Source organism: Arachis hypogaea, chromosome 7, assembly GCF_003086295.3.
Source record: "Arachis hypogaea cultivar Tifrunner chromosome 7, arahy.Tifrunner.gnm2.J5K5, whole genome shotgun sequence".
Lineage (NCBI taxonomy): Eukaryota > Viridiplantae > Streptophyta > Magnoliopsida > Fabales > Fabaceae > Arachis > Arachis hypogaea.
In genome coordinates, this window is record NC_092042.1 from 27,099,095 (window position 1) to 27,123,823 (window position 24,729).

Below are 24,729 nucleotides of genomic sequence, written 5' to 3' on the forward strand. Positions count from 1 at the left end.
GCTCAAGACAAGGTATGGTCAGGTTTAGGATGTACCCGCCCCGAATATATACATATAAACATTTTTTAGGAATTAGGATTTGTTTCACATCACAGATGATTCATAGCTTCAGTCTATACTCTGTAGCCATGCAAGATAAACTCAGTCATCCTTACCCAAAATCTTCTTCTTCTCGACTTCTTCACAAAAAAAAAAACCGCATAGCTTCCGTCATGTAGTTGCTGAGTCCATCGCCGCCTACCTATTCACAATTTCCATCTTTCTTCATAGCCAGGGACGGACCCACGTTTAATATAGAGGGGCATTTGCCCCCACAATTTTTTTTTAAAAAAATTAATACTTATTATATTATATTTGTCTCAAAATAAAATATAAATAGTTATTTTGTATTTTATGTTAAAAAATATTTTGTTAAACTTAACACATAATAATAATTATATTGTTAAATTTGATTTAGTATGAAAAATAAATAAATACACTCAAAAAATAGTGATAATTAATTATATTATATTAGTTAATTAATTAATAATTAAATTAAAACTTAGTTTTCTAATTAAATACAACTTAAATTATTAGTGATTTTTAAAAATTGTTTAAGATAAAAAATATATTATTTATGTATTAATATACTGTAATTATTTTGGTTAAAAAAATTATTTATACTATAAAAATTATAATAAGTAGATTTGACAATTAAATATGAGATAATAAAAAGTAAAATAATTGTTTAAAAATATATATAAAAAAATAATATTTAGTCATGTTAAAAATAAAAACAAGTCCTTATAAATATTTTTTTGTTATTTTAAATATTATACTATATGTATGAAATTATATTTTTATTATTTTAAATATTATAATAATGATTGTGTGTATATTTCTAGTTCTTATCAATATGTATTAGATAGTTCTAATTTTAAATTTTGAATATATCTAAACCAATTTAGATTGGTCAAGTGATCAACTTAGTCGTCCGCTTAAGTAAGTATTGAGGGTTCGAATTTTGTCTCGTATGTATAGCAACTCGTTGCCGACCAATTGTAGATTCTTAAATGAAATTCAAATTTTTGACGAATTAGTCCTTAACTTGTTGAGTATCGTGGGAAGCAAAAAAAATATCTATACCTAAATTTTATTATATTTCTGTCCCCATTACTAAATTTTTCTAGATCCGTCACTGTTCACAGCTTATGTCATCATCGCTACTCATCCCATTACCATCGTTGTTAAGCCCGTCGTCACCTTTCTCCTGCCGAGTCCCTTTTCTCTAGGTAAATTTCCCTCTCTCTCTCTCTCTCTCTCATTGTGAGTCTGTTAAATTCTTCTCTTCTTCTTCCACAGACTCATCACTTAGTTGCCTTCGCTATGAGCCCGGACGTTACTGTTGCAGTTTCATCTGAGTCTGTCACCGAATAAAATAGAATTTTTATTCAAGTTAAAAATAGACATGCATAAGATCATTTTTGCATATAATTTCTGAATTTTCTCATCCAAATTTAATCTATATGGTTGAGTATTTTAGTATGGGATCATCGTGGTTTTGTTATGACACTAATGTGATAAAAATTTCGGTAATTTCATAACTAATATATGAGATAGACCAGATTATTAAAGTAATAAGAGAAATAACATTCAGATTTGCGCGTAAAATTTATAAGAGGTTATCTTAGGAAAATATATATTTATAACCAAGAAGAAGATTGTTAGGAATTTATTATTTCTTAATATATTTATGGATAATACATATATTAATTATAATCGTAAATTAAGTAATTTCACATTAAATGACTTATATAACGGTGATCTCATTTATTGTCATAAATGTTGAATTAAATAAGTCATTATTACTTTTGATTTAGATAAATGAGATTAAAATCATAAATACTATTTTATTTGAGTTTTAGGGTTTAATGAGTGTCACACTCAAATATAAATAATGACTTTAGAATTTTGGTCTCCAACACATCAAACTCACCTTCATAGCTCTTTTCCCACAATAAAATTGTGATTCAGCCCTATAAAAAAATAAAGAAGGTTTTGGTTGACGAAGATCAAAGAACCACAAGAGCCAAGCTCTCTGATCTCAATCATACTCTCGAATGAAGAGATGCTTCCGCGCTCTTAGACCATCTCCAATAGGAAACTCATCCCAATTCCTATTTATGGCCTACCTGTCATAAAAAGTAACTCCACATCAGCTTTTGCGTCATAACTGTAAATAAGAACTCAAATCATCTCTCTCTTCTCTGTCATGAGGAACTAACTTTAGTCCCTATTATGGTCTCACTTAATTAATTAATTAAAATACTTAAAATTAATGTAATTAATTTTTTTCAATTATATAAATTGCATTTATAAATTTAAAAATAATTCACTATTAAAAGATATTAATATCAAATAATTTCATATATAACAATAATACAAAATATATAATTCGGAATTACACTAAATTGTAAAATTACTTAATACAAAGAAAAACATAATTAAGCTCTATAATTGACGATAAACATTGTTAAATAATTAATATAAATTATTAATTAAATAAAAATATCAATTATTTCATATAATTAATTATTATCATTATTATTGAATTATTTTTTATTTAATTATTTAATATAACTATTTAATTAATTAACATAACTATTTAATTAATTAACATTTTATATAATTATTTATTTTTTACATAACTTGCCAAATGGCAAGTGTTGATTGGCGTCCCTATTTAGAGGGACTCTCTCTTCTTGAAATTAGTAAGGGAACTCACTTTCAACCCACTCCAACGCTCCAATTCTTCTTTCTCTCTGACACAACAGTAATCGGGCTCCAATTTTCTTTCCGTTGGAGATGCTCTTAGTTATATTTTTTAATGACTTTATGGATAGTCTTGAGGTTGAGAAATCTTAAAATTTTTAGCTAAAATAAAAATTTTATTCAATCAAATAATAATAAATAATTTTATTGAATTAAATTATATTAATGTGATCATTGGATGATAAAGAATGTTAGAAAAATAAATAAATAATATTTTAAGAGTATAGAAATATTAAATTGTCATTTCAATTTACTTTTTTAATCAACGATCATAAATATCATAAATTAATTAAATTTTACAAAAATTATACACCTAAAACTATTTGATTTTTTCAAAAATCTTTTAAAAATACAATGGTTCGAGAGGTTGACTATTGAGAATTGAATATAATATTTCTATATTCGTATTTTTAATAAAAAGATGTACTTAGTTCTATTCATCCTAAATAATTCTATATTCACTATTACTTATCCATCTAAATAATTCTAACATTGATAGAATATTATTCTTAGATGCAAAAAATTTAAAATATATTTATTCTATTTCAAAAATTAATATTCATATTTAACTTAGAATTCCAATAAATATGACAAAAAAATTATATCTTTTAGTTAAAAAATTAAAGTAAAATATCTATAAATATATTTTTATGCTTTAGCTTTAGATTTTTCAAAAAAATTTGGCAAGTTAATGGAATCAAATCATATTTCTATAACATATATAAGAATGTATATTACACATAAATAAAAAATTAGGTATAGTAAGAAAAAAATACATAAATTAAAATAAAATTTAGAAAAATAAGAACCAATAAAATATAGAAGGAAAGAAATATAAATAGAAGAGAAATAAAATTATTAGATGAAAGAGAAATAATTTAATAAATTTTATGTGTATATAAAAGAAGAATAAAAAGAAAATATACAGTACTTTATTTAATTTAGCAAGATTTATAAAATGAACACATAGAATAAGAGAATAAAAAATGATAATAAAAAAAGCTAAACATCTGAATTAATATCAAAAAATAAAAAATAATGATAATCTATCATAATCTTAATCTTTTAATATAATTAATTAATAATAATATAATTAGTTTATCATAATCTTAATATAATTTTTTAATATAATTAATTTTAATTAAATAATCAAATAAATTGAATATAAATATATCTAATATAATCGTATAAAAAATAGTAAATTTTTTATAATTAGACATATTATATATATATTGAGAATAAAACATCACTTTAAAATGAGATTATTATTATTAATGACATATAAATATTAAAATTATATTAATACATTAATAGAAATACATTATTATAATAAAAAGTTGTAAAAATTAAAATAAATAAAATTTATTAACTTTAATTAGTTAAATTAGCATAAAATAAAAAATAGATGATTAATCATATTAAATAAATTAAAAAAATATTACTGAACAAAGTAAATATTATAATAATTATATTACTAATTGAAAAATAATCTATTTAATCAATTCAAATTTTTATTGAAAATAGAGAACTAAATATTATCAATGAATAAAAATAAATAGGATATAATACATTAAAGAATAATGTTGGTAGTATAAATAATAAAATTAAATTATTATATACAATTTTTATTTTTTACTAACATTATTAATGGTAAAAAATTAATTTTAAATAATCCTAATTTATATTTTACAACATAATTAAAGCACAATTTATAATTTTTTATTTTGTGATTAATTAATATTTTTAAAATTTTTTGGTTAAGTCTTCTGTATTTTATGATTGATAATTTTTTTATACAAAACACAAATTTATGATGAATTATTACAATCATAATTAATTAAAAAAATAAAAATGATAAAAAATCAAATAAAAGATAAAAATAGAGTAAACATTTATTTTGAAACTAAAAATTTGTTAATTGTGCTAGAAATTCTAAAAATTTGTATCTTATTATATAATTAATTTTGTTTACTCACTTCAACTTTATTATTCATTTATTGTATCTAAAAAAGTATATAATGTCACACTTATTTTTAAAAAGATGAAGCTCTTCAAATACACGATATAATATATAATTTAAGAACAATAAAATAAAAATATCTAAAATTTTATAATAGTATTTGAAATTTTTAATGACGATAATAAAAAGTGTTTAAATCGACCAAATGAATTCAATAGTTATCCTTTGCACATCTTATTTAAATTTCAATCTTAAAATTTACTTTTATCTTTTTTTTTCTAATATAAATTATTTTTGACAAAAAATAGAGAAAACAAATTAATTTATTAGACCAAAAAAATATCCGATCAAAAAATTATTATAAGGTGATTTATAATTAGAGAAGAAAAGAATAAAAGTATTAATAATAATTAAGAAAAAGAAAGAAGCTTGTATTAAAGAATGTTAGAAAAGAAATAATAAAGTTCATATTAATAATAATAATGCTGATGAATAATGTTGCTGTTTTAGGCTTTTAACCTTTGTTTTTGGCTATCTTTTTTTCTGTTCTTTGCTTCTTCTTTTTTTTAATTATCAAGTCATAAAAAAATAAAGAACAATTCAAGAAAACGAAAACAGCAAGATCGAAAACAGTGAGATCAATAGTAATTATACAAATCAAAATACATAGGAGAAAAATAAACTATTATATGATAGAATTAACATGAGTATATTTCATCATTAAATAAACAAAGTTAATGCACAACAAAATTACATGTAAAGAGAAAAAAAAAGAGTTAAAATATCCAAAGTGATAAAAAGATTATTTTATAGAAGACTATAAAATAATGAACTTCTAACTAAATTAAACTATACTTATTATTATTAGAAATGGTAAGAGAGAGCAACAGAAAAAAGGTTTGTGTGTATTCAAGTTGTGCAAAATGATACAATATAGAAGGGTATTTATAGGTGCTAAGAGAATCGAAATAATAAAGACGTAATATCCTATAATAAATATTTAGATATGTTAAATGTTAAATAATGCTAATTGATCTAATTGATCCGAATTATACTCTAACAATTATATTCAATTAATTGATATACATAATATTAAATAGTGTGATACTTAAATATCTCAATTAGTTGATATAATTAATTCACCATAATGAATTGTATTTAATGAATTAAAAGAAATAAATCAGGAAACATTCTAAGAACATGTCACGTCAATTTTATCATTAAGTGCAAAAATCTAATTTTTTTTATATAATAGAATAAATAGAATAGATAGATATCTCATTATTCGTTATTTTAACTTATCTATTATATATATATATATGTTTACCACTCAATATATTAAAATATAATTTATATATCTAGATAAGAATTACATAGATATTTAATTAAAAGAGCATTTAATTTTTTAAAATATAATAACAGTTTTAATTTCTTTGATTTTTCTTTTTATATATTTTTGTGTATTTTTTTAAATAAAAGACAAACCTATAATAAAAATAGGAAGAGATTGTAGTATTTATTCAAGAGGGAAAAAACAAATATAATTAAAATTCATACATTTAAAATGTATTTGAACTTTGAAAAATGATATGAGACATAAGAATATACAGACACTTGGCTTCAATGAATCTATTTACATCATTCAACTCAGTATTCTTTAGCTTTCTATTTTCTTCTCTTCTATTTCATATGAATTTATCAGTGCCAAACATGCATCACATAGAGTATTTTTCAACTCCATCCTAATCCATATATTATCTTTGCTAAACAAAATATAAAAAGAAAAAAAAAAGACAGTAAATAAATTAAAGTTATTATTATTTAAAGAGACAGTAAATATATTAATATTTTTGTATTTTAAATTAATTAAGATCTAAATGAAAGATAACGTTAAATTAAAAAAGTTAAATTAAAATTAACTCAAACATTGATATTTAAATTATAAAAAAAATTGATTTTCATATTTTATAAAATATCATACTGGCGGTAATTGTAAATATGACGCTACTTAAAATTAAATAAAGTAACGCAGACAAAACAAATAAAAAATAAAAAATAACTTAATCTTGTATAAAATTTATCTATAAAATTCTGTACCAAAAAATGAATTTAATTTTATTATATTAATAATATAAAATATTTTATATAATCATTCAATTCAATTAGATTTATCTATTTAGGTCATTATTGAAAAATAAATTTAAGATACCAACATACAATTACTTTAAATTAAGGAATAATTATCAATATTATATAAGAGATACACTTTTTCACTAAGAATGATTGCCATAAGGAATAATTTTCTAATTTTCTATACTAATATTAGAAAGTTTATATAATACTATATAATAATATTATCATTATCAATACTATATGATATCAAAACAAAAAAAATCACCATGCCAATATAATATTATCAATATTATATAAATTATCTTTGTATTTATTTTTCTGTGCGTATATAATATTTAATTAACACATTAAGACATATATAATATTTTGTTAATACATATATAATATAAAGTGATTTACAAATTATTTTATTGAATATTATAAATTAGAGTGATTTATAAATTATTATTAATTCGTATATAATGTATAATTAAATTTAATGAATTCAATTAGAATAAACAATAAATTATTTATTTTATTTCAGACTTTATAAATGAATAAATTAATTAACTAATATAACAAATTACAATTAATGTAGTAAAATTAATTAAGTGATATATATTATAATAAATTATATTAATATTTAAATATCTAATCAAATCAATTAATTGATATAATTAAATTATAGTAATAAATTGTATTGAATGAATCAAAATAATTAAATTAAAAAATACTCTTTGGAGCATGTCTCCATCATTTAGTTGTTAACTTGATTTGGAGTCTCAATTATTTATTTATTTAGATACAAACCCTAAATTGTTTTTCCTCTTTAGTTGTCAACTTGATTTGGAGTCTCAATTATTTATTTATTTAGATACAAACCCTAAATTGTTTTTCCTCTTTTGTTGTCGACTTGATTTGGAGTTGCCATCTCCAAAGTTAAAACAGGGAAGAATTCGAAGGAGTGAAGCACGTGCGGTTACAAAAACAAACAGTTAACTTGGACCCTTTTGGCGCTCTCTTCCCAATTAAAATCTTTTCTTTACAAAAGTGGCAGTGGTAGAGGTACTTGGGAAATGCACCACCTCGTAGATTTACCATGTCCATGCCAGCCCAGCCTCTTCTGTTGGATTGACTTGCGTTTGACTTCAAGGGTCAACTTCATTTTTCGATTTAAAATAAAAATAAATAATTTTAATCTTTTCAGATATTTAAATTTTTAAAAATTAAAAAATGTATTTAAATTTATAATATTCTCAAAATCTAGACAAATTAATTTTTTTTTTGTTCATTAGACCTAACGAAAAAATCAAACATAATTTCGATTATATTGACTTAACCAATATACAGATATGCACGTAGAAGAATTTTTAAAATAGAACAAATTAAACTACAAAATTGATATGTTCAAATTTTAACAAGATTAAAAAATTTAAATATATTTTTAAATCCTCTGATATTTAATATCCTTTTCTATTTTGTTTTTCATTAATTCACGATAAAGAATTTTACAATTTAACTTTTAACATTCATATCTAATATTTAAATGTTCATGAACCAAAATGTCAAAAACTTATTTATACTTTTTTGTTTCGTTTTACATTAATTCGCGAGAAAGGGTTTTACAGTTTTACTTTTAACATTCGTATCTACTGTGTAGAATATAGAGTTTAATGATGTTTTAGTGACTTTTTTCTATATGGCGGACATTATTAGCAGCATCGTTGGCCTCTTTGTTTTGTTTTGTAATGTTATTTTGTTGGTTTCTTGATTGAATCTATTCGGCCATCTCTTCAAGGAACACAAGAACCCGAGGCAGCCATGGAGCTAATGATGTCCACCTAAGTAAGGAATCTTATGTGTAAGAAAACTACCAAAATATAGTATTTGAAATCCAGCACACATTTCTTTTGAATTACGAATAATAAGTTTTTAAAATATTTAAAAATATAATAAAAATAATAATATATTAAATATATTTTTAAAAAATATTTTTAAAAGAAAAATTTATAAAGTAATTAATAAATAAGAATTTAATTATTATTAAATTTGTAATTTCTATAATACATGAGTTTCATAATATTAATTTAAAAGTAATTAGGTTCTTATTTTTTATTTAATTTTATCAATTTTTTAATTTAAACTTTAAAATTTAGAGAAATTTGATCATTATAAAAATATTTTAGAGATCAAATTTTAATACAAAACTTTTGCAAATATTATTAAAAATATAAGACTTTTTATTTTTAAAATTTAATAATTTTACGTCAAATAATTTTTTATGAATAATCAAAAGCTTTTGCAAATATTATTAAAAATATAAGACTTTTTATTTTTAAAATTTAGTAATTTTACGTCAAATAATTTTTTATGAATAATAAAAAATTGTTTAAAATAAAAAAAATTAGAGATCAAATTTTACTTTGGCTCTGTTATATATATTCTAAATAATTTTATAAAAATTCAAATCAAATATATAAATCATTTGCTAAATAAAAAGTTCGTTTTATCATTTATCTTTTTGTTATTTTATCACGTTTTTAAAGTAGTAAAAAAACAATAATTTTTTATGAATAATAAAAAGTTTCTCTAGTGCTTGACTTCTTACTTGAAATTGATGTCTTAGTAATTAATTTACTTTGCAAGTATGTTGATCACTCACATATCAACAAAGAAAAATAAATAAGTAAATGTATTATTTTTCGCATAAAGTTCTTTTTTTTATTCTTTTAAAACAGAAAAATGTATTTAATCTCGGTCACATCTCAATCTCATAGTCGTCTTAGGGTAGATATTGGAATAAAGAAAACGCATTTTAATTTTAGTGTTGTGATTTTAGTAATGTTTTTTAACAATGTAAAAATTTAGTGTTTATTTTTTTGTGTGAATATTATAAATCTGAAATCAAATTTATAGTTTTTTTTAACATGCAAATTTAAAAGTCAGATTTAGTTTTTTATTTTAAAAATTTGTAAATATACAAACCTAACCTTTAGATTTGTGTATTAATATTAAAAAAATTTTAAATATGTTAATCGGATCCTTTGATTTGTTTTATAACAAAAAAAAAATTATTTCTACCTACAAATCAATTCTTTTTTTTTTTTACCACAATTCGAACCTTAAATTTTGTATCTTAAATAAATCTAAACCTCTGATTTATAAATTTTAAGAGAAATTCTTCGCATACAAGCGATTAAGGCTTGTAAGCCTTACAAGTCCAATTAAAACTAACGCTCAAAACGCGCTTCGAACCGTTCTTCTTCCTCTTCGTCTTCTTCTTCTTTTCGTTCGTTTCTTACCTTCTCTTTCTCCTCCTTCTTCTTCTTCTTGCTGCACGTTTTTCTTCCTCTTATTCTTCTTCTTCTCCTTTTCTTTCGTTTCTTACCTTCTCTTTCTCCTTCTTCTTCTTCTTGCTGCACGTTCTTCTTCCTCGTCTTTCTCTTCTTCTTCTTCATTTACGTGCTTTTCTCTCTGTTTTCTTTCTTCGTTATTCTCGATTTCCATTGTTTTTTGACATCAAACTCTGAAATCGTTTTTGAAGAAGAAGCAGCAGAAGATGAAAAGGAGAAAGAGAAAGAGTTCTGAATTATGCATAAGGTGTACTTCAACGAATTTTTGGTGTATTTCTTAAATCCTTTGGGTGTAGTTTTGTAATCTTTTGGGTGTATTTCTGTAATCTTTTTTATGTATTTCTATAATCGTTTGGGTGAATTTCTGTAATTATTTGGGTGTATTTCTGTAATCGTTTGGGTGTATTTCTGAAATTTTATTATCTTCAAAATGATTTCAAAGCTTGATTTTAGAAACCATGAAAATCGAAAAAAAAACGAAGAAGAAGAAGAAGATGATGATGATAATGATGAGGAGGAGGAGGAGGAGGAAGAGGGAGAGGGAGAGGGAGAGGGAGAAGAAGAAGAAGAAGAAGAAGAAGAAGAAGAGTTGTTCATAATACATGGTGAGTGCAGCGCTTTATTTGAAAACAGGAAACGGTTGAATAACGCATTAAAAGGCCCGTATGTGTAGCAACTTGTAAGACTTGTAAGTCAAAAAGACTTGTATGTGTAGCAGACTCTACAAAAATCATCTCTATATCCATATAAAATATACTTACTCTTCTTTACATATGTGCATAACACATCTTAAATCTTCATAACTAAAAAAGTTAGTCTAAAGAATAAAGGCGAAATAAAAAAAAAGAAAGATTTTCTGAAGGTTCCAATTTTTCTTTTCATCCTTGTCTTTCTTTCATGATTCACATCATTTCATACATCAAATCACATTCACTCCATATATTTATATTTTTTTTCATATTTTTATAATTGTACAATAGAAAATAAACTCAGCACATTTTTTAAATATTTGTTGATACTTAGTGTGATGTGGGATTATAATATAACTGTAACACCCTACCACACGGGGCCTTACGCTTAAGTCGTAAAGCAGAGGTGGCAAGGTATTACGACTTCTAAAAGAAAAGGATATGTACATAGATATAGTTGGATGAAGTCATATCTAGGAGCCTTGAAGGATAAGCTAATCAAAACGATAAACAGGAAATCGTGTCACACTCACATGAATATTTGTAAAACGGACAGGAAAAATCAAAAGGAAGCTGAAAACATATATACATATCAGAGTTCCAAAACTTAGATAGCAAGCTCCAGACTCGACCTGCGAAGCTAAGGCCGGCCAGAGTATATGATTATATATATACAACCCAAAATAAAAGTCAAACCACAAAGTAAACCCCTGTATCTCCAAGTCGACCTCTAGGAGGGACAAAACATAAAAGGTACATATGGAGATTCTATAAACATGTATACATAGTCCAAAATCAAAATATGATAGTCAAAAAGGTAGTTCTTCGCTTGTAAGGAGAATACCCAGACGCTCAACGAGGTGTCTCTCGATCTGCATCTGAAAAACAACAACATAGTATGGGATGAGAACCGGAGGTTCTCAGTATAGTAAAGGTGCCCACATAGTTAATATAAAAGGTCTCGGGAAAGCCAGAGGCATTCCTAGAACTTCGACACTCAGATTTCAGCTTAAGAATTTAACTAAACCAGAAGTTAGGTAAATTGTCTAAGGTATTCTAGTTCTGAATCTAACTTTAACCCAATATTCTACTTTCTGTCACTTCTAATCCTCTGAATCACTGGTGGAACAACCCTCGTCATTTCTTCGCCAGACAAGGGGCCTCTTAATTACATAGACAAACATTACAGACAAGGAAAACACAAATAGAGAAGCATTTACAGTAAGTAGAACAAGTAGCAGATAAGCATAATTTAACAGTTAAACAAACTAAAGCAATGCACACCCAAACAAAGCAAACAAATGCATACGATGTATGCCTGTCCTATGGCTGATGAGTCTCATCTGTCGGTTATACAGCCAACCCGACAAGTCCTAGTAGTTAACCATTGGACAGTCCCTCTGTGCGCGCATCCCCAAGCTCAATAATATTCCATGGAGTCAAACTCCAAGCTCAAATATAATATTCCATGGAGTCACACTCCAAGCTCAATAATATAGTATTCCATGGAGTTAAACTCCAAGCTCAATAATATAGTATTCCATGGAGTTAAACTCCAAGCTCAATAATATTCAATATTCATATTTATATGCATGCCCATGGGGGAATCCGGGGAGTTAAAGTGCCCGGTCACATCTTGCGACAGAGGGTCAACAAATAGTCCCAAATATACAAGCCACATAATAATCTCTTTCCCTTTCAAAATATTACCTCAAATCAAAACTCCAATTCTTAAAGAAATTTTGGCAATATCTCCTCTAAGACTCAAATTTCTGCCACCCTTCAAGGGTCCCAACTATCAAACCAAACACCTCTCAGTCACTCAAATAATTTCCAATAACAAATTATTTCATAATCAAACAAATACCAATATTAAATCTTTTTCCAAACCGACCAACTTCACAGCAAATTATTGACAATAGCTAAATCTCACATTTTATACCATATACACAATCCATCACTTATTCATTCATTTCATTCCTATCTTAAGGTCTTCTAGCCTAAGTTTTCACGTGACATTAAACATTAACTACGAGAAACCAAAACCATACCTTTGTACGGAATCAAAATATTGAAAGCTCTAGAGAAGTTTTCTGACCGAGCTATCAAAGAAGAAGAAAACGTCTAGAATCGTCTTTGCCTCCTAAAACTCCCGTTGGCCAAATTCAAAAGAAAGAGGAGCTACGTCATTGTCAACTTCCACTAATTAAAAATGGTACCAACGTGTAGAGGAGGAGATTACGAATACTTTCACCGGATTAGATTTTTTATTGAAGTTACGAATTGTAAGAAATCGAAGCCGGAAGTTTGATGGAGGTTTACGTTCTCTCTCTTTTTCTCTCGATTACGCTCCTTCCTTCTTTTTTTTTTCGTTCTCATCCTTACTACTTTATATAATCCATAGCGTACAAGTATAATCATTACTAGAAGAATGATATTATTATTATAATTATAATATCTGGAGTACATTAATATAATATATATAACGATAATGATAACCTTTACTGGATATATTTATATACAATGAATTAATGATTGAAGTACATTATATGCATAGTCTTTAGTGGATAGTAATAATCATACATATATATATATATATATATATATATATATATATATATATATATATATATATATATATATATAAATAAATGAAAGTATAGACTATATAATCAAAAGTAGGCAAATCAAATAGTTATAATAATAATAATAATAATAATAATAATAATAATAATAATTTTATATATATAAAGTTAATAATATATGAGTTACTAATCTAAATGACATTAATAACTTAAGAGTGAAAGATATTTGATGAAGCATTAGCAAAACTAAGCTCAACAAAAATACCGATATTTATTTATATTGGCAGATATCGAACTCGATAATAATATTAATAACTAAACTCTATTTCTAAATTAAAATATCAATTACTCAAATTAAGATATACATATAAGTTTCATTTCTTATAAATGACTAGAATTATAATTTTAATTATGTAAAATATTTTATCATAAAATATATATATAATAATATGAATTTGATTGAATTCAAATAGTTATAAAATTAGTTCAATTACTGATAATAAAATAATTTCTAAAAATAGAAAATTCTAATTTATGAAATAAATTATAACTTATTTATATTTCTATTTTTAAAACTGAAAGTCACTACATTCTACCCACCTCACAAAAATTTTTGCCCTCGAAAATTGATATAAGATGGAAGAGATTCATACTAACTCCCCTTTTTAAACATGTCAAAGAAAAACAGAAAGATTTGACATGTTTAGTTTGCAAATCCAGGATATTCTAATGGCTTAAAAGTCTACGCAAAGCGGAAGATACAAGATAAACTCGACGCAGAAAGGTTATAAGGCAGGTTGGTATTGGAACGATGGGTTTATCGCTTCTAATACTCGCTTCATCTGGCTCCCAGGTTCTGCTGATTCTAATGGTGTCACCTTTCGTAATTCAATCGAAACTGGTTCAGCCTCTGACACTAAATCTATCACAACTTACTCTTTCTCTTGACACATAACCGATTATCAATTACGGGTTCAACCTATGTCATGTCTCTTCCTCATAACTTACCATCTCTGGGTTTCAGGTAACTGTCCCGCACAACTCTCAACATTTCCGGTTCTTTATGTATAACTTAAGTTGTATACTCAAAATAATTCAACCCACTACTGCTGCGCCACTCTTATTATTATTCTCCAAGAATTTAGTCACTTTTCTAGGCTGACTAACTATCGTTCTATCTCACCATTCGGAGGTTTTTAGTCGATCACTCAATTGAAAATCACAAGGCTCACAACTCGGTAATGTACTACAATGAATGCTACGTGCTATTTACTACGCAAGGCAGTCAGAAATTTCGATTATCAGTGCGTGATTACCTCTAATCGGAGTATCTGCGGTTCCAGCACCATCCGCTGTCATAGTGAACATGCGTCCCTGATGTTGTGCCTTTCCAGCTTCTTGATTCTTCTTCTTTTCTGGACAATTCCAAGACAAATGCCCAGCTTCACCACAGTAATAGCATACACCTAAACCAGCCCTGCACGGAGTAATCGGGTGGTACTTTCCACACCTCCTACAAGTTAAATCATTCGGTGGGGTCTGAGCTTGCTTTCCTTTGCCTCTTCCCTGGCTGTTATTATTACTGAATCTCTGGAAGTTATTCTGACCCAAATGTGGTTGTGGGGTGTAACCGCCTCGCTTAAAATATTGTCCTCTAGGGGCGAAGTTCCTTCTCTGATCTCTCCTAACAAAAATTCGCTGATCACTCTTATCTGATGTCGCCTTTCTCAGACAATCCTCAGCAACTCTACTTTTGTTTACCAGTTCTAAAAATACTCTGATCTCCATTGGTGCAACGAAGCTCAGAATATCACTTCGAAGACCTCCCTCATACTTAATACATTTCCACTCAGCAAAATCATCAGGCGCACCTTGACAAATACGAGAAAAGCGACATAACTCCTCAACACCTTCTAGTATACTCAGCAACAGTCATCTGTCCCTGCTTTAACTGCATCAATTCAAGTTCTTTGGCATTTCTGGCTGAATTAGGAAAGTATTTCTTATAGAACTCTGTTCGGAAAACCTCCCAAGGAATCACAGCGCCATCTAGCTGCAGGATACGTCGTGTCCCCTGCCACCAATGCTGAGCCTCACCCTGCAGCTGATAAGTTCCAAACTCAACCCATTGCTCCTCAGGAACCTGCTGAGCCTGCAGTGCCCGTTCCATAGCTTGAATCCAATTATCTGCATTTGTGGGATTTGAGGTTCCCCTAAAGGTCGGAGGGTGAACTTTCAGAAATGTAGCAAGTGTCATGGGACCGTCCTCATCATTATTGTTTCCGTGATTACCCTGGTTTATCTGATTACCCAGTGCCTTGGCTGCCGCCTGCATAGCCGCAGCCATATTTCCCAGGGCAGCCATGAAGTCTACTGGATCATTCCCTGCCGGGTCAGGAGTAACAGTGCCTATCCTACCTCTACCTCGGCTGCGACCGCGTCCGTGAGTCGACATCTGGTCCCTTCACACACCAAACAAGTGATATTAAGTTGATCAGTCTCAATATCGCAAGTCTAATGCTTCAAGTTCCAAATGCATGCTCATGAACGTTTATGCCACATATATCAATCAGATATCCTAATAGCACATACACACACCCAGAGTATGCCCAGAAGCATAATCAGTCCATCCCTCAGGCTCTATAGGAATGAACTGCTCTGATACCATAATGTAACACCCTACCACACAGGGCCTTACACGTAAGTCGTAAAGCAGAGGTGGCAAGGTATTACGACTTCTAAAAGAAAAGGATATGTACATAGATATAGTTGGATGAAGTCATATCTAGGAGCCTTGAAGGATAAGCTAATCAAAACGATAAACAGGAAATCGTGTCACACTCGCATGGATATTTGTAAAACAGACAGGAAAACTCAAAAGGAAGCTGAAAACATATATACATATCAGAGTTCCAAAACTTAGATAGCAAGCTCCAGACTCGACCTGCGAAGCTAAGGCCGGCCAGAGTATATGATTATATATATACAACCCAAAATAAAAGTCAAACCACAAAGTAAACCCCTGTATCTCCAAGTCGACCTCTAGGAGGGACAAAACACAAAAGGTACATATGGAGATTCTATAAACATGTATACATAGCCCAAAATCAAAATATGACAGTCAAAAAGGTAGTTCTTCGCTTATAAGGAGAATACCCAGACGCTCAACGAGGTGTCTCTCGATCTGCATCTGAAAAATAACAACATAGTATGGGATGAGAACCGGAGGTTCTCAGTATGGTAAAGGTGCCCACATAGTTAATATAAAAGGTATCGGGAAAGCCAGAGACATTCCTAGAACTTCGACACTCAGATTTCAGCTTAAGAATTCAACTAAACCGGAAGTTAGGTAAATTGTCTAAGGTATTCTAGTTCTGAATCTAACTTTAACCCAATATTCTACTTTCTGTCACTTCAAATCCTCTGAATCACTGGTGGAACAACCCTTGTCATTCCTTTGCCAGACAAGGGGCCTCTTAATTACATAGACAAACATTACAGACAAGGAAAACACAAATAGAGAAGCATTTACAGCAAGTAAAACAAGTAGCAGATAAGCAGAATTTAACAGTTAAACAAACTAAAGCAATGCACACCCAAACAAAGCAAACAAATGCATATGATGTATGCCTGTCCTATGGCTGATGAGTCTCATCTGTCGGTTATACAGCCAACCCGACAAGTCCTAGTAGTTAACCATTGGACAGTCCCTCTGTGCGCGCATCCCCAAGCTCAATAATATTCCATGGAGTCAACCTCCAAGCTCAAATATAATATTCCATGGAGTCACACTCCAAGCTCAATAATATAGTATTCCATGGAGTTAAACTCCAAGCTCAATAATATAGTATTCGATGGAGTTAAACTCCAAGCTCAATAATATTCAATATTCATATTTATATGCATGCCCATGGGGGAATCCGAGGAGTTAAAGTGCCTGGTCACATCTTGCGACAGAGAGTCAACAAATAATCTCAAATATACAAGCCACATAATAATCTCTTTCCCTTTCAAAATATTACCTCAAATCAAAACTCCAATTCTTAAAGAAATTTTGGCAATATCTCTTCTAAAACTCAAATTTCTGCCACCCTTCAAGGGTCCCAACTATCAAACCAAACACCTCTCAGTCACTCAAATAATTTCCAATAACAAATTATTTCATAATCAAACAAATACCAATATTAAATCTTTTTCCAAACCGACCAACTTCACAGCAAATTATTGACAACAGCTAAACCTCACATTTTATACCATATACACAATCCATCACTTATTCATTCATTTCATTCCTATCTTAAGGTCTTTTAGCCTAAGTTTTCACGTGACATTAAACATTAACTACGAGAAACCAAAATCATACCTTTGTACGGAATCAAAATATTGAAAGCTCTAGAGAAGCTTTCTGACCGAGCTATCGAAGAAGAAGAAAACGTCCAGAATCGTCTTTGCCTCCTAAAACTCCCGTTGGCCAAATTCAAAAGAAAGAGGAGCTACGTCATTGTCAACTTTCACTAATCAAAAACGGTACCAACGTGTAGAAGAGGAGGTTACGAATACTTTCACCGGATTAGATTTTTTATTGGAGTTACGAATTGTAAAAAATCGAAGCCGGAAATTTGGTGGAGGTTTACATTCTCTCTCTTTTTCTCTCGGTTACGCTCCTTCCTTCTTCTTTTTTCCGTTCTCATCCTTGCTGCTTTATATAATCCTTAGCGTACAAGTATAATCATTACTAGAAGAATAATATTATTATTATAATTATAATATCTGAAGTACATTAATATAATATATATAACGATAATGATAATCTTTACTGGATATATTTATATACAATGAATTAATCATTGAGGTACATTATATGCATAGTCTTTAGTGGATAGTAATAATCATATATATATATATATATATATATATATATATATATATATATATAAATGAAAGCATAGACTAGATAATCAAAAGTAGGCAAATCAAATAATAATAATAATAATAATAATAATAATAATAATAATAATAATAATTTTGTATATATAAAGTTAATAATATATGAGTTACTAATCTAAATGACATTAATAACTTAAGAGTGAAAGATATTTGATGAAGCATTAGCAAAACTAAGCTCAACAAAAATACCGATATTTACTTATATTGGCAGATATCGAACTCGATAATAATATTATTAATTAAACTCTATTTCTAAATTAAAATATCAATTACTCAAATTAAGATATACATATAAGTTTCATTTCTTATAAATGACTAGAATTATAATTTTAATTATGTAAAATATTTTATCATAAAATATATATATATATATATATATATATATATATATATATATAATATGAATTTGATTGAATTCAAATAGATATAAAATTAGTTCAATTACTGATAATAAAATAATTTTTAAAAATAGAAAATTCTAATTTATGAAATAAATTATAACTTATTTATATTTCTATTTTTAAAACTGAAAGTCACTACAATAACCGTGTATTTTACTAGAATATTAGAGGCATAAAGAATTCATCGCTAACAATTTGAACATTACAATAAGAAGACAAAAAAAATAGAAAAAAGGAGGAGTGAACATATTGTGGGAGTAATTTGTGAGAAAAAATAAAAAAATTGGATTTTGAGCTGATATAAATAATGAGTTAGGCGATGCGGATTTATTTTTATTCTGTGGTTTCTCCTTTTATTCTCTTTTTTATTCTGGGTTTTTTTGTATTCTTTTGTTCTTCTATTTTATTTTGAAAAAAAAATAATGAATGATAGAGTTAGTATTCTTTTGTTCTTCTATTTTATTTTGAAAAAAAAATGAATGATAGAGTTAGTTTGAGAATATATTATAATGGTCAAATGTTATTTCAAATAATTGAAGGCGTAAGATTTGTCTGTAAAAATTTATGTGATATTGTTATTTTTTTATAATATTATTTGAGAAACTAAAGGATATAATTTGTGAAATGATAGATACTTAAATACTGAAAAGAGTGACTAGTGTTGTGTATAGGTATCGTGTATTAGTATTTAGTGGGTTCATACATTTCAAGATGAAGTATGTTAGAATAAAACAATGATGCAAGAAATATTTTTAATATATCACGAAAGTCGATTACAAGAGTTCGTCATCGAATTATATGTTAAGTTCGAACACTTGCCTCATAGAGTTGAAGAAGCCGATGAAAATATGAATTGGGAAGGCTACAATAGTAAAAGCGAAGATGCCTTTGAAGGAAACAATAAAATAGATTATCCAAACGGAGATAGAGACGATGTTGATTGCACTATTAAGGCAAATGTAGAAGAAGTGGCAAACGCAGTTGCAAGACAACATCCGTTCAGAAAGCCATCTTTTATTCACGCTTTGGACTTTCTGACTTTGAATGCACCAGAATTTTCTTCTGAGTATGTAAATGCTGGTATGTGAATATGATATTAACAAGGTAGATATATATTTTTTATACTATAAGATAATGATGATGATGATTATATTTTCTATACTTTTGTGCAAACCCACCTGTTATTGCATACGATGAATTTTTTGTTGGGATAGAATTCAGTTCTAGAGAGATTGTGATCCCGGCCATCAACACTATACCATTCATAGAGAAGTTCATTACTGGGTCTACGAGTCTAAACTAACGATATTTTACGTTAAATATGTACAATATGAAAACAACTATGATTGGCTTATTAGAGTTAGTTTGATTCGAAAGAAATATTGTTGACAAATAAGATGTTATAACGATAGCCACACCTGCACTAGATCTACCATTTCTCAGATTATTACAAGTTGGACTTAGACAATTGCAGAAGCGATAAAGCCATTAATGGAAGTTGATACATCTCTGAAGGTGCGATTTTTTATTGCATATGTTTAGACAAAGTTTAATTACATGATGAGCTACCGTGAAGCATGATTGGCTAAGTAAAAAGCATTCAAGAATATTTTTTGTGGTTGGAAGGCCTCATATGAGGCTTTTCTGACATGGTTTGAAACTACGTGTAAAAAAGAATCTTTAGCATTTACCCATTTTTGTTTTCAAAGAATTTCGGACCAGACACTTTAGTCCTCAACTAAAATTAATTATTCGATTGGTCCCTAACAATTAACTCTATCAGTCACTTAGGTTCTTTGCTCCGTTGACTCTAACAGAGGACAAGATAGTCCATGCCAACTCTAACAGGGGCCAAAATAGTCCCCGACCTCCTCTGTTCGGAAACGATACTGTTCTCTCCCAATTTCCATCATATCTCGCATAACACTAACAATTTAATACTGTAACTTCAAGCTACACAATACACACTCTGCAATTTCAATGTTTACAAAAAGAAAAATTCTCAGCTTGTTTTCAACTAATTCATACTGACAAATGAATTTTTGTTGGTGTAGAATTTATCAAGTGATCAATCGTAGTATAGTCTAAACCAACGCGAAATCCATCATCAAACAAAATTACAATTTATATCCGAGAGTATAAATCTCCCGAGTCGTTCTCCCTTGGAATTGCCAAAGTATGCATCTTATTGTTTTAGTAAGCCTTGTTGAGTTCTTGGAAGAATTTAGCAAGTAATGAGAAACAAACAATCAATTATCAAAAGGACTTGACTTAGGGTTGGCATTAGAAATCTTTATCATTATAGTTTACTCAAGGTTGACAATAATTAGGACTTACTTCATTTAGTCATCCCCTAAGTATAGAGAAAAGTCAAATGAAAACAATTAACTTGAGTCACAAGTTCTAGCTTCACCTCATCACTACAAGAAAAAGGCGCGTTTGTAACAAAAAATATTGTTACAAAACGTCGAAATTTTGAAACAAAAGTTTTTTGTAACAAAAAAAGGGTCCATTGCAGTAAGTCCCGTTACAAAAAGTTTTTGTAACGAAAAATGAAACTGTTACAATTCAAAACCATATTTTGTAACAATTTTTTTTGATACAAAAAACCAAAAGCCGTTACAAAAGTGGTAACAATTTTTGATCTTGAAGGTATTTTTCGTGACAGTCAATTTTTTTCCTATCAAAAAATTTTGTTACAAAATGTAACATGATTTTGTAACATATTTTTCTTTAGTTACGAAAGCAAATTAATTATTTTGTAACAACTTTTTTTTATTACAAATTACATGCATAATTTACTAAATTATTTTTTAAATTAACTAATATATTAACAATGATAATAAGCAAGTTCACATGTATATAATATGCAAAAACATACATAAGTCAAACAAGATCTTTTTAGCTAAAATTGTCTTGAAACAAAATAACATTAGCTAGTGAGTACATTGATTAGTTCAACCAAAACATAAAAGTTCTAACATACAAAGTTCAACCAAAACATAAAAGTTCTAACATAGATTAGTGTCTCTATGCATCAAAACATTGTTGAGCGCTCAAAGTAGCATATGGTCACCATTTCAGCACTCCTGTAAATAAGAAAAACCGAAAAAAAGAAGTTAGAAACAAGATATAACACTAATTATAATTTTTCTACTAAGTTTTATCCAAACTAATTATAATTTTTCCACTAAGTTTTATCCAAAAAGTTTAGAAAAATTTCGGCAGAACCTCCCTTAAAATTTGGATATTTCCACCGTCCACGGTTCCAACAAACACAATTTGAATCAACCAAGAATATTATGACAACAAGCTACAAAGTAATTACTTAACCAACTATGTCTTTAAAATGTCTCCTCATAACATACCTCCAATACTTCATCAAATTCAACTAGGCTCTTTCTTACGCTGAAGAAGAAATTTTTCTGCATTGATTTGCAACCCCAAGAGTTGTACATATGTGATGATTCCACTGTGTATCATGAAAGAAGAATTGTCATTATATGAGAAGATGAGTAAAAAAGCACAGGTTCAGACATCTTCCCTCTTTCCAAAATCAAATATATCCTAATGAATGATAATGTTAATAAGTAGATTATAACCTGCTTCACAATGGCATCACCCTTAATTGGGATATCCTCTCATTTGTAATCTTTGATATAAGTCTGACAGCCCATTCCGTATTAAAATTGAACTTTTGAAACATCTCGTCGTGTAAGTTGTAACAAGGATAATGTGAGAATTGTTGACAGCTCTTAATTAGTAAAATAGACTCATCCAGTCCACCACAAGAAACCTTGATGTAAACAAACAAAATAAGCAGCAGAAAACATTTAAAAATTTAGAGATAAGATTCAGTCCTTATCTTTTGCAGACAAAGGGGACACAAATTCAAACCTATACCTCATTGAAACATTCTATTCATAAAAACAATAGTTGTATTTGTTTCCATAAAGAGATCAGGCACCCAAAGTGCATAAAGTAGATCTTTCGCACGATGCTCTTCATACAAACGTAACATTATTAACACAGTTAGAAATGGAAGTTATAAAACATGGATAAACTATTACCTTTCCTCTTGCCTCCTCTTTGATCAATACAATTGGATGTCCCATTTGTTCCACGTATGTAGCTGCCAGTGGCACATATATTGTGAACAGAAACACCAATTCCCCCTGCTGATTTGCTAATGACAGCACACTCCTTCAAAGTACCATATATTCCCTCTATACTATCATCTTTCATATATATAAGGAAGCAACTACTCAACTGTCAAGCATATAAAGATAGCCAATTAAATCAGTTCTCCAATGATCAGTTCACCAACAGTGGGAAAAAATAAAACACAGGCTCACAAAAAGACAGGGAAAACCTTACTTGGCGTTGGCTCCTTTTTGCATGGTAAGTCAGGCGCAGATTTTTCTTAAGCTGGGTGCACTTCCACCAATTCTTTGTTTGCTTCCAACAATGGATGCTATGCTCTAACTATTTCTAACACTATGAAAAAGCTGCTATAGGAAAAACATAAGACGAATTAAAACAAGAAAAAAGAACAGCTATAGAGGAAGAACAGCCGAGATGAACCAGAAACCAGCAACCAAGCGATGCACAGCAACTAGGGAACCACAACGCCGAGAACTACCAGGGAGGAAGAACAGCCAAAATGAACTAGACTAGTAGAGGCAGAGGACCAGGGACCAGAGGAGCAGAACAAGCAGAAGCAGTTTCAGTAATTCAACAGAACAAAACAAAACAAAACAAAACAAAATAGAAGCAGTTTCAGTAATTCAACAGAACAACCAGCAAGGCAGCAACAATGAAATAAACAAGTCAACAACCAACACCAATCCATCAAATAGCTTACCATACTAAAGTTTGAAACTGAATCAAGGAATAGCTTACCATACCAAAGAGGTGAGACTAAATCGAGCAGCCACAATAACAACACTTGTTGCAACATTGGAACGGCTCAGAGCAAGGGGGCAGCAGTGAAATGATGGCTCCGACGGTGGCGTATGATGGAGCAACTCACGATAAACAATCCCTGGCACAAACAATCTCAACAACAACTCTTATAGTAACCAGGATTTTGACCGACGATGAGAAAAAAACCAGAACAGGGCTAAAGCTTACCAAGGGGCTCCAATGGTGGCAAAACGGCGACGGAGCACAGCTCCTTGAATGGCAGGAGAAGAGGCTCACAGCGGCGGTGACAAGTCGTGATGAGGGTGACGATGGCAGGCTCGCAGCAGATGCGACGCCTCTTCCTCTCTCCAGTTGGCTCTCCCTCGGCGTGGCGCTCTTCCTCTCGATGGCGATGCACACCTGCGCTCCATGGATGGCGACGGAGCTTCGGCGGCACAACCCCCAACTCGCGACAGTGGCGGCGACGGTTGGACAGAACTCCCCTTCCTCACGCAGCTCTCTCTCTCTCGACGTCACCCCCCTCTCGCGCGAACTCTCCTCTCGGTGGAACTGACGCGATGACGACCTAATAGTGACGGTGACGGCTCGGTGGCCCCAGTGGCGTGACGAGGCTCGGCGGCCCCAGTGGCGACGGCGACAAGGCTAGGCGGCGGCGACGCGTGATGGCGGTGCGGACAGTTCCTCCCCCGACGCTCTCTTCCTCTCTCTCGGATCCCCCTCTGCTCTCATTCATTTCCTTATTTTCATTTCTTCTTTCTTTCTGTTTCAGAGTGTGTGTGCTGTGCTGCTGAAGAGGAAAGGTGAGGATAGTGTTGAGGTTTGGGGAGAGGTTACAAGGCTGTTAGGGTTAGGTTAAAGGGGTTAGGATTTGTTTGTTTAAAAATGATTTAGGAATTTAGGGTAAAATCAAATTGGGAATTAGGGTTAAGATTTTTGATTTGGGGA

The 24,729-nt window shown here is 29.3% G+C and overlaps 1 long non-coding RNA gene across 1 annotated transcript; it reads right to left on the minus strand.

Annotated features, from left to right (window-relative positions):
- Positions 1–22,228: 22,228 nt before the first annotated feature.
- LOC140174216 (uncharacterized) lies at positions 22,229–23,476 on the minus strand. The gene is made up of 3 exons (XR_011863457.1): positions 23,236–23,476; positions 22,929–23,127; positions 22,229–22,330 (listed from the first exon to the last, which is right to left on the minus strand). It is a non-coding gene; the product is annotated as an uncharacterized lncRNA (long non-coding RNA).
- Positions 23,477–24,729: the final 1,253 nt, after the last annotated feature.